This window comes from Solanum stenotomum, chromosome 10 (assembly GCF_019186545.1).
Source record: "Solanum stenotomum isolate F172 chromosome 10, ASM1918654v1, whole genome shotgun sequence".
Taxonomy (NCBI): domain Eukaryota; kingdom Viridiplantae; phylum Streptophyta; class Magnoliopsida; order Solanales; family Solanaceae; genus Solanum; species Solanum stenotomum.
Window position 1 is genome coordinate 28634096 of NC_064291.1, and position 17728 is coordinate 28651823.

Genomic DNA, 17728 nt, shown 5'->3' on the forward strand with positions numbered 1-17728 from the left:
AGAAGTAACTTGATCCTTGAAGTTGGTCAACCAATTCATCTATCCTTGGAAAAGGATACTTATTATTACTGGTAACTTTGTTCAATTATCGGTAGTCGATACAAATTCGGAGTGAACCATATTTCTTTCGAACAAACAAACCTGGAGCACCACATGGAGAGATACTTGGTCGGATGAAACCCTTATCCAAAAAATCTTTCAATTGCTCTTTTAACTCTTTTAGTTTTTTCGGAGCCATTCGGTAAGGATGAATAGACATAGGTTACGTATCTGGGAGAAGGTCAATACAAAAGTCTATTTCTCTTTCAAGAGGAATACCGGGCAAATAATCTGGAAATACTTCCGGAAACTCTTTCACAACGAGGACCGAATCAAGGGTAGGGGTTTCAGAATCCATATCCCTCACCCTATCTATAAGATAAATGAAACCCTTAGAAATCATCTTTCTAGCTTTAAGAAAAGAGACAAACTGACCCTTAGGCATATAATTTACCCCTTTCCAATCTAGGATGGGTTCATTTGGAAACTGAAACTTGACTACACTGGTTTCACAATCAATAGAAGCATAACATGAATCCATCCAATCTATACAAAGAATAACATCAAAATCTAGCAGATCAAGCTCTACAAGGTCAATATGAGTAACTCTATGAGACAAGGAGACAGGGCATTTTCTATAGACCTTCTTAGCCACAATAGAATCACCAACATAAGTAGAGACAAAAAAAAGATCTAATAACACATCCAGAAGAACATCAAATCTCATGGCCATATATGGCGTCACAGAAGAAAAGGTAGCACCGGTGTCAAGCAAAGCATAACTATCAAGGTGAAAGACTTTCAACATACCTGTAACCAAATAGGGAGAACCCTCTTGCTCATGACGAGTCTGAAGTACATAGAATCTGTTTTGCTTCTTACTCACGCTAGAACCAGATGGAGGATTTGGTTGAGCCTTTCAACGATTGTCTCCATCACTCTTAGAAACTGAGGGATAATCCCTTATCTTGTGGTCCATCTTAACACAACCAAAGCAAGCATTGGAACCCGCTAGACACCTACCTTCATGCTTATTTCCACACTTCACACAAGGAGGCAATGAAAATCCACTATCATCCCCTCCTTGAGGCTTGGGGTTAGACACACTTTCTTTGTTGAACTTAGAAGGAGCATTGGAGGAACCTTGACTGGAGAATCTTTGTCTCAACTTAGAACGTCCATGTCCATCGGACCTTGAGTGTGAGAAGTTACCCTCACTAGTTTTATCCCTCTTTGCCTTCCTAGACTTTTCTTTAAGATTTTTCTCTTTAATCTGTTGAGCATGAACCATGAGATGGGAAATATCCTTATTGTTAACAAGCATAGTGGTACGACATTCCTTAAACACCATTTTGGACACACCAAAAACGAACTTACTCATTGTTGCCCTAAGATCAGCAACTATTGTGGGAGCATATCGAGACAATTGTGTGAACTTCAGAGCATATCCCTTCACACTTATATTTTCTTGACGAAGGTTGATGGATTCGAGAACCTTTTCCTCCCTCATCTCAAGGGGAAAGAATCTATCAAGGAAAGCCACCTTAAACTTTTCCTAATCAAGAGGACCCACATCTTTCGCTCTCCCTTCTTTCCATTGGTTGAACCATATTTGAGCAACACCCTTAAGTTGATAAGCGGCTAATTTCACTTTTTCCACCGGCGTCACTCCCATGATCATCAACACATTGTAAACCTCGTCAATGAACTCTGGAGGGTCTTTCTCAACCTTAGAACCATGAAACTTCGGAGGATTCATTCTAGTGAACTCCCTCACTCTAGATGTCGTCGTACCCACATTCGGGTTCACGGGGGCCATAACCTCCCTATTGACTTGGGTCATCATGGCTTGAGCCAATACTTTAAAAACAACACTAAACTCTGCATTAGTCACTTTCTCGGCCAAATGATCGACTGGAGCTGGAGGAACTTGAGAAGAAGCTTCTCGATCCACATTCCTTCTAGCATATGCTCTTCGAGTAACCATCTCCTATAGAGCATCAGAAAAGGATTAGGAGAAAAAGATTATAGAGTTAAACTCTATCACACGACTTTAGAGTAATGAAAGAAGTGGAGTTTCCTAAACATCTTCTAGACTCTCATTCATAAGTGTGGCGCACTTCACACTCATGAACAAGACTCTACTCGATGTGGCTTATGAGACTTCCTAAGATCTTTCTAAACATTGTGCTATGATACTAAGTTCGTCACGACCCAAGGTACCCCCTAGGTGTAACATGACGTATAAGACCCCGAGAGGCCCTACACAAGCCACTTAGCATGCATAGACACGATATAAGAACTTCAAAAGAAATTAACAAGGAATATTAAAAGAGTAATAGTTTCTTCAAGGTTAAAAGTAAGTCTACTAAGTCTTATTTGACATCAAATACATCAAAAGTGATCGGGATATAACCCTGGCGTCACGTACAAAGTCTGAAAGTAAGAAATGACTGAAAGCTATAAAATACCCTAAATGCAACATGGCGTACTTGACCCCGAATGGGTCTCATACAAGCCCTTAGCATATCATAACATAAGATAATAGAAAAGTGCAGAAATTTTAAAATATTTTACATACCATCAAAGTCTTTATAAAAGCAAAGAGGAAGTCTTATTACACTTGTCTCAAACCATCTAACACAACTTTGAATAATTCTTGGGACACAACCCAAACAATAGTCTCAAAAGATAAAAGAAATACATAAAGGAAATGGTGCCTTTATCCTCGATGCTATGAGGACTCACTAGGTCTTCAACTCCTTGCACTTCTAGAAACCTATCTTCAAGAATGTTACTCAAAATCACTGGACCCTACATTTGATGAGAATGTTGGCAAGAGTATTCATTGGTACAAAAGTACTAAAAATGATAACTAGCATAATGTCATAAGAGCATAACATCATAAGGGTTAGTCAACATAAGACATAATCCATAAGCATAAGATATATTTTCTCCAACATAAGCATCATATAAGCATTATTCAACCCTTAGTCCATAAGCATTATTCAACCCTTACTCCTTCATATCATAAGAAAACTACTTCTCAAGTAACCTAAAATAATACTTGTGCAATGCATGGATAAGACCCCATAATCCCATTCATGCTAAGTACCTCCTTTCGCCATCATAATCAAATTTACCATCTTATGGTCTCATCCTTAGCTTAATTCACATAACCAAGGGAATCTCTCACCTTTAGTCAATCATAACATAACAAGGGAGGCAACTATAGCACAATCCTATCTAAACATACATCATACAAGAGAACACTTCCTTAGGCAACCTTAAGTTATACTCGTGTGATGCATGAATAAGCCTCATAATCCTATCCACACTAAGTACCACTTTTAGGTAATCATACTCATACTTCTTGATTGGAGACTAGTCCCCCTTTTTAAGAAATTGGAACCCTAGGAGATACTTCCTTAAGAACATATTGATCCATCTACTTTGGTTTTGAACACTATGAAATACTTACTCAAGCATGTCTAAGTTCATTATGTTTGAACCACTTGAGATGCTTTCTCAAGCATGTCTTAGTTCATTAGGTATTTGAACACTTGGGATACTCTTTCAAGTATATCTTAGTTCATTAATATTCATGTACTAGTTGGGAATATAGCCTTAACCGACATGGGACCATATCAACTTTCACATGATCCCCTCTGATGTTACCCACACCGATAAGGGTTGGTCTACTTGCCTAGGGTAGAATCGGTTTGTTAGCTTAGTTGGACCTACTAGATAACTTTCCTACGAGGCACTTAGTTATGGGATATATAGATTCTACTAGGAAACCCGGACACCACATGTTAGGGATTCCATCTCATGAGATATACTTTGGGAAACTCAGACTCTAGTTGTGAGAGTTCCCATCTTAGAAGCCGGACTCAACTAGGTAAAAGCTTCCATCTCAGTTCAATATCCACTCGGTGCTAGGCATAAATCCCACAAGATAGCTTATTAAGTTCTTACTTAATTCATGACTCATAGAGGGATGTTCTTGACAACCAATCCATGTTTCAAGTGATTTTATGTCTTTCTGCATTTAAACATTCTTAATTCAACATATTAGCTTTACTCTCAAAGCCCTAAAAATCAACACTCATGACTACAAGTCTTACTCTCAAAGCTTTACTTTATACCAACATCTTTCATACCTAGATTTCAAAGCATTCTAATCACATTCTTCATTATCCTTAAGCACATCTTAATCCATCTTCTTTTCTTTTGAACACTATGAAATACTTACTCAAGCATGTCTAAGTTCATTATGTTTGAGCATTTGAGATGCTTTCTCAAGCATGTCTTATTTTATTAGGTATTTGAACACTTGAAGATACTCTTTCAAGTATATATTAGTTCATTAATAATCTTGTACTAGTTGAGAATATAGCCTTAATCGACATGGGACCACATGAGCTTTCACATGATCCCCTGCGATGTTACCCACACCGAGAAGGGTTGGTCTACTTGCCTATGGTAGAACCGATTTGTTAGCTTAGTTAGACCCACGAGCTAACTTTCCTACGAGGCACGTAGTTATGGGATACAAAGATTCTACTAGGAAACATGGAATCAACTTGTGAGGGAATCCATCTCATGAGATATACTTTGGGAAACTCGAACTCTACTTGTGAGAGTTCCCATCTTGGAAGCCGGACTCAACTAGGTAAAAGCTTCCATCTCAATTCAATATCCACTCGGTGCTAGGCATAAGTCCCAAAAGATAGGTTATTAAGTTCTTAATTCATGACTCATGGAGGTATGTCCTTGACAACCAATCCATGTTTTAAGTGCTTCTATCACTTTATGCATTAATACATTCTTAATTCAACATATTAGCTTTACTCTCAAAGCTCTAACAAACAACACTCATGTCTACAAGCCTTACTCTAAAAGCTTTACTTCTTACCAACATCATTCATACCTATATTTCAAAGACATTATCAAGTGATTCTAGTCATAAATCATCATAAAGGTTCAACTTCAAGCTTTACTAGTTATGATCCATCATATATACATTATTCTAACGGAAAAGGGCCTAAAATATTCTCGAAGTATTGGAAATGGTACAAAATTACTCCTCATCCATCTATTGGCTCCAAAATACCCTTGTCATACACCTATTGGCTCCAAAATACCCTTGTTATCCACCTTTGGGTCCAAATTTAACCACTTTTTTAACGAATATTCATTTATTAAAAAATATGTAGCGCTCAAACATTTATTATTTTAATTAATTAATAAGTATAATTTGTAAACCCCCTCTTTACTAGTTAAACTCGTCCCAATTAACACAGTCGCCCCAAATTATAATTACCCACCAATTAAACATAACCCTTTCACCCTTCGTTCCCAACACCTGTATAGAATTATTGCGTAATTACTCAATTATGTGTCTCTTCTCTGTATATTTTTTGTTATATTAGATTTGACTTATAATTTTGTTCATTTCCCTCATCAAAGTAAGGTTGATTAGGTTGTTAGAACAAAAAATTAAGTCAAATCTCTTGTTTTGTATTTCAAACTCTTAATCAATCATTTGTCACAAAACTGCAGAATCCATCAACATGTAATGTTGTAAAACAAAAAAAAATTGTTGATTGTCATTTCCTACTTCCATTAAATACTAATTCAAAGTGCTATATTTTCGCAATTTGCACACATGGAAACGTTACTAGAACTCAAATGTTACAATGCGATATAAGAAGGCAATTTCTTTATGCAACATTGACCTCAATCAGTCCACAACAAGAAAAAATCAATAATTAACAGTGTTGGGAACGAAGGGCGAAGATTTTTGTTTAATAGGTGGGCAATTATGATTTGGGCGAGTGTATTAATTGGGTTGAGTTTAATTAGTAATGAGGGGGTTTATAAATAATACTTATTAATTGATTAAAATAATCAATGGTTGAGCGCTAACTATTTTAAAAAATAATTAAATGATTTAAATGAATATTCGTTAAAAATAGTGGTCAAATTTGGACCTAAAGGTGGATGACAAGGGTATTTTGGAGCCAATAAGTGGATGACAAGGGTATTTTGGAGCCAATAGGTGGATGAGGGGTAGTTTTGTACCATTTTCAATACTTTGAGGGTATTTTAGGCCCCTTTCCGTTATTCAAATTCAATTCATGTCTACATTCTTTCATTCATGAACAATTACTATACAAGTCATCTATTTTAGAAGATCATCTATGACTCCTCAATTTCACCTTTCATGGCATGAACCCACATATTATCAATTTCATCAATTAGAGTAGGGTTAACCATGGAAAACATACAATATCATCATAATATCATAATTCAATACTAAAACAATCATAATAAAGTACTATCCACTCAATTGGATTTATACTCAAAACTACCCAAAAGATAAGAAGAAACCCTAGCTAGAATCGGGGTTCATCTTCACAATTGGAGGAAATCTAGGGGGCTCCATGGATGGAAGAATCCAAGGATGAATAATCTATCATACCTTGGTTATAAATCCCTCACAATGCTTGCAACAATGAAGGATTTTGACCTAGATTGCTTGTTTTCTTCTTCTTTTTCTTCTTTTTCTTCTTTTTCTTTTTCTTCTTCTTCTTCTTCTTCTTCTTCTTCTTCTTTAATTCCTAGAGAGAGAATTTTTTTGGAGGGAATTGAGTCTCTTTAGTGAATTGAAATAATGACTAGGATCAATGTATTTAGGGGTCTATTAGCTTTGTATAGGTGGTTCAATTACTAATAAAATGACCCCACTTAATAACTAATTATTTCTAGAAAGTTCCCTAACCCTCCACTTAAATCGACTTAAGGGACCGGCTGCCTCACCCAGGAGACCCCGACCCACGGGCCGTGCTGGTCATCCATGGGTGGAGGTACTGGAATATGGTTTCAGGGCCTTGGCCCACAACCCTCCCCCACGGGTGTGGGTGGAACAACGGGGCATCAGTCACCATCGTGGGTCACTATTTTGGGCACTTTCTAGGGGCCCTTCACTTTAAATACGGGAGGTCATTTTAACAACTTTAACCCTCAAGTAAAGCTCTAGAACTCTTACGTAAAGCTCTAGTTCAATCTACTAGTTTCCAGGTGATACAACATCTCCCACTTGGGAACATTCGTCCTTGAATGACACTATAGGGACTTCATATGGTCAGAACTCTAGACTAGCAACCCATCTTGCATGTAACTCTACTAAATTCACATAAACAAAGCAAGAAAATTCAATCTCAAGATAAAAATACTCAATGTAACACAAGGGAGTAGGAACTACATCTACCAACCCAAAAAGCATGAAATTCTATATCTACCCATATTCAAGGAGGAACTACCATCTCCTAACTAAAATATGCTCAACATACACTTATGGATCCTATATGCAATTTACTCTCAAAAAGCATTTATTCAAGGAGGTATCTTTCAAATCCAAAATAAGGCATGCTCATTAATTCATCTCATGAAATCAAATAGGCAACTCTACTCAATGCACTACAACATGAGGTAAAATAATGCATATTAGTAATTTCTACCAAGACCTAAACTTTTCATGAACATGCATATAAAGAAATCATGGCCACACATAAACACCCAATGGCCTTGCTATCTAGGTACACAATCTCCCCCTTGGGAGTAAGCCTATACAAACTCTTCTAAACATCATTCATACTAATGACAACTTCAAAGTCTAATATATCAAGTAACAAAAGACCAAACAATATCGGAATCTAATAAAGCATGAAACACATACCGGTAGTCACATTAGGAGGTCACTCTTGATCATTTTTAGCTTGGAGGGCATAAAACCTATTCTTCTTTTGAGCACTCTAATCCACATCACTAGTGGCAACTTGCTTATCCTCCCTTCCCCTTAGCCTTGAGCACCAGGCAATCTTTCATTTTGTGCCCACTCTTTCCACAACCATAACAACCCTTTGTGCCGGCTAGGCACTTACCATGGTGATTTCTCCCACAGTTGGTGCAAGTAGGCTTAGGTAATGGAGACCCACTACCTTTCTCTTGGCCAAACCTAGAGGTGTTGAGAGAATCTTGTCCGGAATACCTTTGTTTAAACTTAGATCTACCTTGCCCATCGGACTTACCACTGGAGAAGTTCCCATCATCAGTCCTAGCCCTTTTTGCCTCCCTATTCTTTTTCTTGAGTTTTTGACTCCTTAATTTGTTGGGCGAAAACCATAAAACGAGATATATTCATATCACCAACAAGCATTGCCGTACATCATTCTTATTCAACCAAGTCAGACACAGCCGTCAAAAACCTACTCATCATATTTCTCGAATCAGCCACCATAGATGGAGCATACTTTGATAGTTGGGTAAATTTCAAGGCATACACCTTAACACTCATGCTACATTGCCTAAGGTTAATAAACTCTTCCACCTTAGCCTTCATCAACTCTCGGGGAAAGAACCTATCAAGGAATGCTTTTTTGAACCTTTCCCAGTCTATTGGGCCTGCTTCTACCGGTCTATTGTATTTCAATTGTTCATACCATATTTGTGCTACATCTCTCAATTGGTAATAGGTTAACTCCATTTTCTCTATCGAAGTCAACCCCATGATAGCAAGCACCTTATACTCCTCATCTATAAACACTTGAGGATCTTCCTCCGCTTTGGAGCCACAAAAATTTGGAGGGTTTATTCTCAAGAACTCCTTTACCCTTAAAGTCGCGGAATACACATTAGGATTCACTGGAGCTACCATCTCTCTATTGACTTGAGCTGTCATGGCCTAAGCCAATAATTGGACAGTAGACCTAAACTCCGTATGAGTCACATTCTCCCTTATTGGGTTAATTGGAGCTTGAGGAGGATCTTGGGGTGGAACTCGGGGAGGAACCTCTTGATCCACATTGCCTTCATTATCTCTCCTAGCATTTGCCCTTGCATTAGCCATACGCTGAAAAACCATGTCACAGATTAACAGAAAGACCTAATAAAGCCAAACTCTATAACACGACTTAGAGAATGAAAAAGTGAAGTTTCCTAAGCATCCAATAGCCTTTATTCATAAATGTGGCGCGCTTCACATTTATGAACAACACTCTACTAGATGTGGTTTGAGACATCCTAGAACCATTCTAAACCTTGTGCTCTGATAACCAAATTTATCATGACCCAGGGGTACACCTTAGATGTAAATGGCGTACTTGACCCCGAAGGAGTCTCATACAAACCCTTAGAATATCATAACATAATAGAAAAGTGTAGAAATTTTAAAACATTTTCCATACAATCAAAGTCTTTATAAAAGCAAAGTGGAAGTCTTACTACACTTGTCTCAAACCATCTAACACAACTTTGAATAACTCTTGGGACACAACCCATACAATAGTCTCAAAATATAAAAGAAAGACATAAAGGAAATGGTGGCTTAATCCTCGATGCTATGATGACTCACCAAGTCTTCTACTCCTTGCACTTCTAGAAACCTATCTTCAAGAATGGAACTCAAAATCACCGGACCTTACATTTGATGAGACTGTAGGCAAGCATATGCATTAGTACAAAAGTACTAAATATGATAGCAAGCATAACATAATAAGGGTTAGTCAACATAAGACATAATTCATAAGCATAAGAGATACTTCATGAAACATAAACTGTAAGCAAAAGAGACAATATCATAATCATAAGCAAAGTCTCCAACATAAGCATCATATAAGCATTATTTAACACTTAGTACTTCATATCATAAGAGAACTACTTCTCAAGTAACCTCAAAGAATACTTGTGCAATGCATGAATAAGACCCCAGAATCCCATTCAGGCTAAGTACCCCTTTGGCCATTGATTTTTGCGAAATCAACAACACAACTTTCAATGCAAGTGTCTACGATCGTGCAATAGTCTAATAACCCAACCAAGGGTTGGGGTCGAGTCCCAAGGTAGTGGTTTTGAGAATTAATAGAAAAATAAAATTAGTTCTAACTAGTCGTAGCTAAAGACATTAACAACTAAAAACATTGTAAATTAAAGGGGGGTGACACAAAAGTGTTACATATCAAATGGGGGTTCTGTCACAAGTGTAGCTAGACAGTAAAAATAATAGAGAAAATCTATGAATGAGAGGGGATTCTTGGGATGTGACCACAATATATATATTGATTTAAATCATTGGGTACATGCTTTTGAAAGGAAATTTGCAAGATAATAGTGACTAGGCTAAGCTTTAGATGGAAATAAGTTCCCTCTCGGGCAACTTACCCCGTTTCAAATAGGTTCCTCTCGGACACCCATTTGCCACATGAAGGCCATCCTACGCCTTACCCCACTCACTCTCTCGAGCTGAGTATTAGGATATGGGACTAGGGCTCACCCTCTCGGGCTGAACCTCATGTCGACCCACTCATTAGGCCATCAGTCTAGCGGTCTTGGTTTCACAACCTTTGTCTCGAGCAAGCCAAAAACATATGGGTGGTTTTGTATTTGCAACTAGAAACCCATTAAATTAAACCACAACCACTAGGTGAAATCACCATTCAAATACATCTAACCTATCAACAAGCAAAATCCAACAATAATCTCAACACATATTTGTTAAATCACACCCCAAGAATGGGTTTTTAGCCACATATCAAGAGATAGAAATTTATACCTAAATAAGCTTGCATTCAAATGGGTATGAAGAATTAAGTCTTGTTACAGGCCAAGAATGAAAAATCCAAGAGACCCAAGTCCAAATCCTTGGAGATGAAATCCTCTTCTTCTTCAAGTTTTCAAAACCCTCTCAAACTAAGAGAAAAAGTACTAAAATTATATTAATTGTTTCACACTGAAAATATTATGATACTAAAATCTGATACTAAGCTATAACTCTCAATGAGTATTTATAGTTTTCAAATATCTGTGCTATGACGGATCATTCAGCGACATTAGTCGAAATCACCAACAACCCGGCGATTCGCCTTTAATGTAGTTCTTCGCCGTCTTGCACCATCATTTGGTATCGTCATGCTCTGGGTCATTGGGCGATATAGTACTGCTTCGCGAAACTTCTCGGCGATGCGCCGACAGCTCCCTTTTTCGCCGACTTGATCCTTTCCTTCAAGGCTCAGCACATTGGAACAAAAGGTGAAGTGAGACCCTTCGGCGACTCGCCAAGTGGGCTCGGCGATCCTCAGGCCTTTCTTTTCTTCGTTCTTTTCAGCCTTTTTGTTCCTTTTTGCGAAGTAGTGTCCATGCTCTCCTTCAATCTTCAAATACCTGAAACTTAAGGGTTTTCATCAGATATTGAGATAAAATAAGCATTTGAGGACACAAATTCTATTAAAATATTGCCCTAAATGAGTCCAATTTATGGACTCATCAGCCATCCTAATCATATTTACAATCTTATGGTCTCATCCTTAGCTTAATTCTCACAACCAAAAGAATCTGTCACCTTTAGTCAATCATAACATAACAAGGAAGGCAATTATAGCACAATCTTATCTAAACATACATCATATAAGAGAACACTTCCTTAGGTAACCTTAAGTTATACTTATGTGATGCATGAATAAGACCCCGTAATCCTATACACACTAAGTACCATATTTAGGTCATCATACTCATATTTCTTGATCGGAGAGTAGTCCCCCTTTTTAAGAAATTGGAACCCTAAGAGATACTTCCTTAAGCACATCTTACTCCCTCTTATTTTATTTTGAACACTATGAAATACTTACTCAAGCATGTCTAAGTTCATTATGTTTGAACACTTGAGATACTTTCTCAAGCATGTCTTAGTTCATTAGGTATTTGAACACTTGGAGATACTCTTTCAAGTATATCTTAGTTCATTAATAATCTTGTACTAGTTGGGAATATAGCCTTAACCGACATGGGACCACATCAACTTTCACATGATCCCCTCTGATGTTACCCACACCGATAAGGGTTGGTCCACTTGCCTAGGGTAGAACCGGTTTGTTATCTTAGTTGGACCCACTAGCTAACTTTCCTACGAGGCACTTAGTTATGGGATATATAGATTCTACTAGGAAACTCAGACTCCACATGTTAGGGGTTCCATCTCATGAGATATACTTTGGGAAACTCAGACTCTACTTGTGAGAGTTCCCACTAGGTAAAAGCTTCCATCTCAATTCAATATCCACTCGGTGCTAGGCATAAATCCTACAAGATAGCTTATTAAGTTCTTATTTAATTGATGACTCATGGAGGGATGTCCTTGGCAACCAATCCATGTTTCAAGTGTTTTTATGTCTTTATGCATTTAAACATTCTTAATTCAACATATTAGCTTTACTCTCAAAGCCCAAAAAATCAACACTCATGACTACAAGCCTTACTATCAAATCTTTACTTTATACCAACATCATTCATAGCTAGATTTCAAAGCATTCTAATCAAATTCCTCATTATCAAGTACTTCTAGTCATAAATCATCATAAAGATTCAACTTCAAGCTTTACTAGTAATGATCTATCATATATACATAATTCTAATTCAATTCATGTCTACATGATTTTATTTATGAACAATTACTATACAAGTCATCTATTTTAGAAGATCAACTATTACTCCTCAATTTCACCTTTCATGGCATAAAGCCACATAATATCAATTATATCAATTAGACTAGGGTTAACCATGGAAAACATACAATAGCATGATAATATCATGTTTCAATACTAAAACAATAATAAACAAGTACTATCCACTCAATTGGATTCATAGTCAACACTAGCCACTATATAAGAAGAAACTCTAGCTAGAATTGGGGTTCATCTTCAAAATTGGGGAAATCTAGGGGGCTCCATGAATGGAATAATCCAAGGATGAATAAGCTATCATAATTTGATTATAAATCCCTCGCAATGCTTGAAACAATGGAGGATTTTGACCTATATTGCTCTTCCTCCTCTTCCTCTTCCTCTTCTTCTTCTTCTTCTTCCTCTTCTTCCTCTTCCTCCTCTTCCTCTTCTTCTTCCTCTTCCTCTTCCTCCTCTTCTTCTTCTTCTTATTCTTCCTCTTCCTCCTCTTCCTCTTCCTCCTCTTCTTCTTCTTCCTCCTCTTCCTCTTCCTCCTCTTCCTCTTCCTCTTATTCTTCCTCTTCTTCCTCCTCTTCCTCCTCTTCCTCCTCCTCCTCTTCCTCCTCTTCTTCTTGTTCCTCTTCCTCTTCTTCCTCCTCTTCTTCTTCTTCCTCCTCTTCTTCCTCTTCTTCTTCTTCCTTCTCTTCCTCTTCCTCTTTCTCCTCTTCCTCTTCTTTCTCTTCCTTCTCTTCCTCTTCCTCTTCCTCCTCTTCCTCTTCCTCCTCTTCTTCTTCTTCCTCTTCTTCTTCCTCTTCTTCTTATTCCTCTTCCTCTTCTTCTTATTCCTCTTCCTCTTCCTCTTCCTCCTCTTCCTCTTCCTCTTCTTCTTCTTTCTCCTCATCTTCCTCTTCCTCTTCTTCTTCCTCTTCCTCTTCCTCTTCATCCTCCTCTTCCTCTTCCTTTTCTAGCTCCTCTTCTTCCTCCTCTTCTTCCTCCTCCTCTCCTTCCTCCTCTTCTTCCACTTATTCTTCCTCTTTCTCTTCCTCTTCCTCTTTCTCTTCGTCTTCCTCCTATTCTTCCTCTTCTTCTTCTTCTTCTTCTTATTCTTCTTCCTCCTCTTCTTCCTCTTCCTCTTCCTCCTCCTCTTCCTCCTCCTCCTCCTCATCCTCTTCCTCCTCCTCCTCCTCTTCTTCTTCTTCTTTACTTCCTAGAGAGAGAATTTATTGGAGGGAATTGGGTCTCTTTAGTGAATTGAAATAATTACTAGGATCATTGTTTTTAGGGGTCTGTTAGCTTTATATAGGTGGCCCAATTACTAATAAAACGACTCCACTTAATAAGTAATTAATTCTAGAAAGTTCCCTAACCCTCCACTTAAACCGACTTAAAGGACAAGGCTGCCTCACCCATGGGCCGTTAGTGGACCTATGGGCCATGCTGGTCATCCGTGGGCGGAGGTACTGGAACATGGTTTCAAAGCCATGACCCACGACCCTCCCCCTCAGGGCGTGAGTCCCCATCGTGGGTCACCGTTTTGGGAAATTACTAGGGGCGGTTTTAGGGTCCTCCTCAAGGACCCTTAGTTGGTCCTTGGGGAGTCGTACCTTGATGTTTAACCCCTAAATTCTTCACTCAAAATATGGGAGGTCATTTTTCACAACTTTAACCCTCATGTAAAGCTCTAGAACCCTTACATAAAGCTCTGGTTCAACCTACTAGTTTCCGGGTGTTACAATATCTCCCCGTTGGGAATATTCATCCTCGAATTACACTCTTGGCACTTTTTAAGGTCACAACTCTAGACTAGCAACCCATCATGCATGTAACTCATCTAAATGCACATAAATAAAGGAAGAAACTTCAAATCCAAGCTAAACATACTCAATGCAACACAAGGAAGTAGGAACTACAACTACCAACCCAAAATGCATGAAATTCTATATCCATTCATATTCAAGGAGGAACTACCATCTCCTAACTAAAACATGCTCAACAAACACTCATGGAGCCTATATGCGATTTACTCTCAAACAACATTTATTCAAGGAGGAATCTTTCAACTCCAAAATAAGGCATGCTCATTAATTCATCTCATGAAATCAAATAGGCAACTCTACTCAATGCACTACAACATGAGGTAAAATAATGCATATTAGTAATTTCTACCAAGACCTAAACTTTTCATGAACATGCATATAAAGAAATCATGGCCACACATAAACACCCAATGGCCTTGCTATCTAGGCACACCATCTCCTCTTTGGGAGTAAGCCTATACAAACTCTTCTAAACATCATTCATACTAATGACAACTTCAAAGTCTAATATATCAAGTAACAAAAGACCAAACAATATTAGAATCTAATAAAGCATGAAACACATACCGGTAGTCACATTAGGAGGTCACTCTTGATCATTTTTAGCTTGGAGGGCATAAAACCTATTCTTCTTTTGAGCACTCTAATCCACACCACTAGTGGCAACTTGCTTATCCTCCCTTCCCCTTAGCCTTGAGCACCAGGCAATCTTTCATTTTGTGCCCACTCTTTCCACAACCATAACAACCCTTTGTGCCGGCTAGGCACTTACCATGGTGATTTCTCCCACAGTTAGCACAAGTAGGCTTAGGTAATGGAGACCCACTACCTTTCTCTTGGTCAAACCTAGGGGTGTTGAGAGAATCATGTCTGGAATACCTTTGTTTAAACTTAGATCTACCTTTCCTGTCATACTTAGCATTGGAGAAGTTCCCATCACCGGTCCTATCCTTTTTTGCCTTCCTATTCTTTTTCTTGAGTTTCGACTCCTTAATTTGTTGGGCGAAAACCATAAGATGAGAGATAACTATATCACCAACAAGCATTATCGTACAACATTCTTTTTCAACCAAGTCGGACACACCTATCAAAAACCTACTCATCCTATCTCTCGAATCCGCCACCATAGATGGAGCATACTTGGATAGTTGGGTAAATTTCAAGGCATACTCCTTAACACTCATGCTACCTTGCCTAAGGTTAATAAACTATTCCACCTTAGCCTCCCTCAACTCTCGAGGAAAGAACCTATCAAGGAATACTTCTTTAAGCCCTTCCCACTCTATTGGGCCCACTTATACCAGCCTATTGTCTTTCCATTGTTCATACCATATCTGTAAAACCAAAGGGTATCGATTATTAGAAAGACCTAATAGAGCCAAACTCTATAGCAAGACTTAGATAATGAAGAAGTGAAGTTTCCTATGCATCCAATAGCCTCTTATTCATAAATGTGGCAAGCTTCACATTTATGAACAACACTCTACTAGACGTTGTTTGAGACATCATAGAACCATTCTAAACCTTGTGCTCTGATGATCAAGTTTGTCATGACCCAGGGGTACATCCTAGATGTAACATGGCATACTTGACCCCAAAGGGGTCTCATACAACCTTTAGCATATCATAACATAAGATAATAGAAAAATGCATAAATTTTAAAACATTTTCCATACAATCAATGTCTTTATAAAAGCAAAGCGGAAGTCTTACTACACTTGTCTCAAACCATCTAACACAACTTTGAATAACTCTAGGGATACAACCCATACAATAGTCTCAAAAGATAAAATAAAGACATAAAGGAAATGGTGGCTTTATCCTCGATGCTATGAGGACTCACCAAGTCTTCAACTGTTTGCACTTCTAGAAACCCATCTTCAAGAATGGAACGCAAAATCACCGGACCCTACATTTGATGAGAATGTAGGCAAGAGTATGCATTAGTACAAAAGTACTAAATATGATAGCTAGCATAACGTCATAAGAGCAGAACATAATAAGGGTTAGTCAACATAAGAGATAATTCATAAGCATAAGAGATACTTCATGAAACATAAACTATAAGCATAAGAGACAATATCATAATCATAAGCAAAGTCTCCAACATACGAATCATGTAAGCAGTATTCAACCCTTAGTCCTTCACATCATAAAAGAACGACTCCTCAAGTAACCTCAAAGAATACTTGTGCAATTCATAAATAAGACCCCATAATCCCATTCATGCTAAGTACCCCCTTTGGCCATCATAATCATATTTACCATTTTATGGTCTCATCCTTAGCTTAATTCTCATAACCTAGGGAATCTCTCACCTTTATTCAGTCATAATATAACAAGGAAGGCAACTATAGCACAATTTTATCTAAACATACATCATATAAGAGAACACTTCCTTTGGTAACCTTAAGTTATACTTGTGTGATGCATGAATAAGTATTCATAATCTTATCCACACTAAGTACCACTTTTAGGTCATCATACTCATACTTCTTGATTGGAGACTAGTCCCCCTTTTTAAGAAATTGAAACCCTAGGAGATACTTTCTTAAGCGAATGTTAGTTCCTCTTCTTTGCTTTTGAACACTATGAAATACTTACTCAAGCATGTCTAAGTTCATTATGTTTGAACACTTGAGATGCTTTCTCAAGCATGTCTTAGTTCATTAGGTATTTGAACACTTGGAGAAACTCTTTCAAGTATATCTTAGTTCATTAATTATCTTGTACTAGTTGGGAATATAGCCTTAACCGACATGGGACCACATGAGCTTTCACGTGATCCCCTCCGATGTTACCCACACCGAGAAGGGTTGTTCTACTTGCCTAGGGTAGAACTTGTTTGTTAGCTTAGTTGGACCCACTAGATAACTTTCCTATGAGGCACGTAGTTATACGATACAGGGGTGGACCCACAGGGCGTGAGTCCCTATCGTGGGTCACTGTTTTAGGCAGTTTCGAGGGGCTGTTTAAGGTCCTCCTCAAGGACCCTTAGTTGGTCCTTGGGAATTCGTACCTTGATGTTTAACCCCTAAACCCTTCACTCTAAATACGGGAGGTCATTTTTACAACTTTAACCCATACGTAAAGCTCTAGTTGAACCTACTAGTTTCCGGCTGTTACATCCATGGAGGAAAAGGGCTCCATGAATGAAAATTATCATACATCAATGCCAAGAGCTTTCCTTCAATGGAGGATTAGGAGACTTGAATTGAAACCCTAGGTTGAACCCTTCTTCAATTTCTAGAGAGATAAATATTTGAGAGGAAGACTTGCTCTTCTTTTAAGAATTTGAAAGAAAGACTTTTTTAATTGGGGAAATTTGGGGGTAGAAACACTTATATAGGTCTTTAGGTGAATAAAAAAAATGAC

The 17728-nt window shown here is 38.0% G+C and overlaps 1 pseudogene; it reads right to left on the minus strand.

Annotated features, from left to right (window-relative positions):
• Positions 1 to 12865: 12865 nt before the first annotated feature.
• On the minus strand, positions 12866 to 13561 carry LOC125842868 (uncharacterized; annotated as a pseudogene).
• Between the last annotated feature and the right edge of the window lie 4167 nt (positions 13562 to 17728).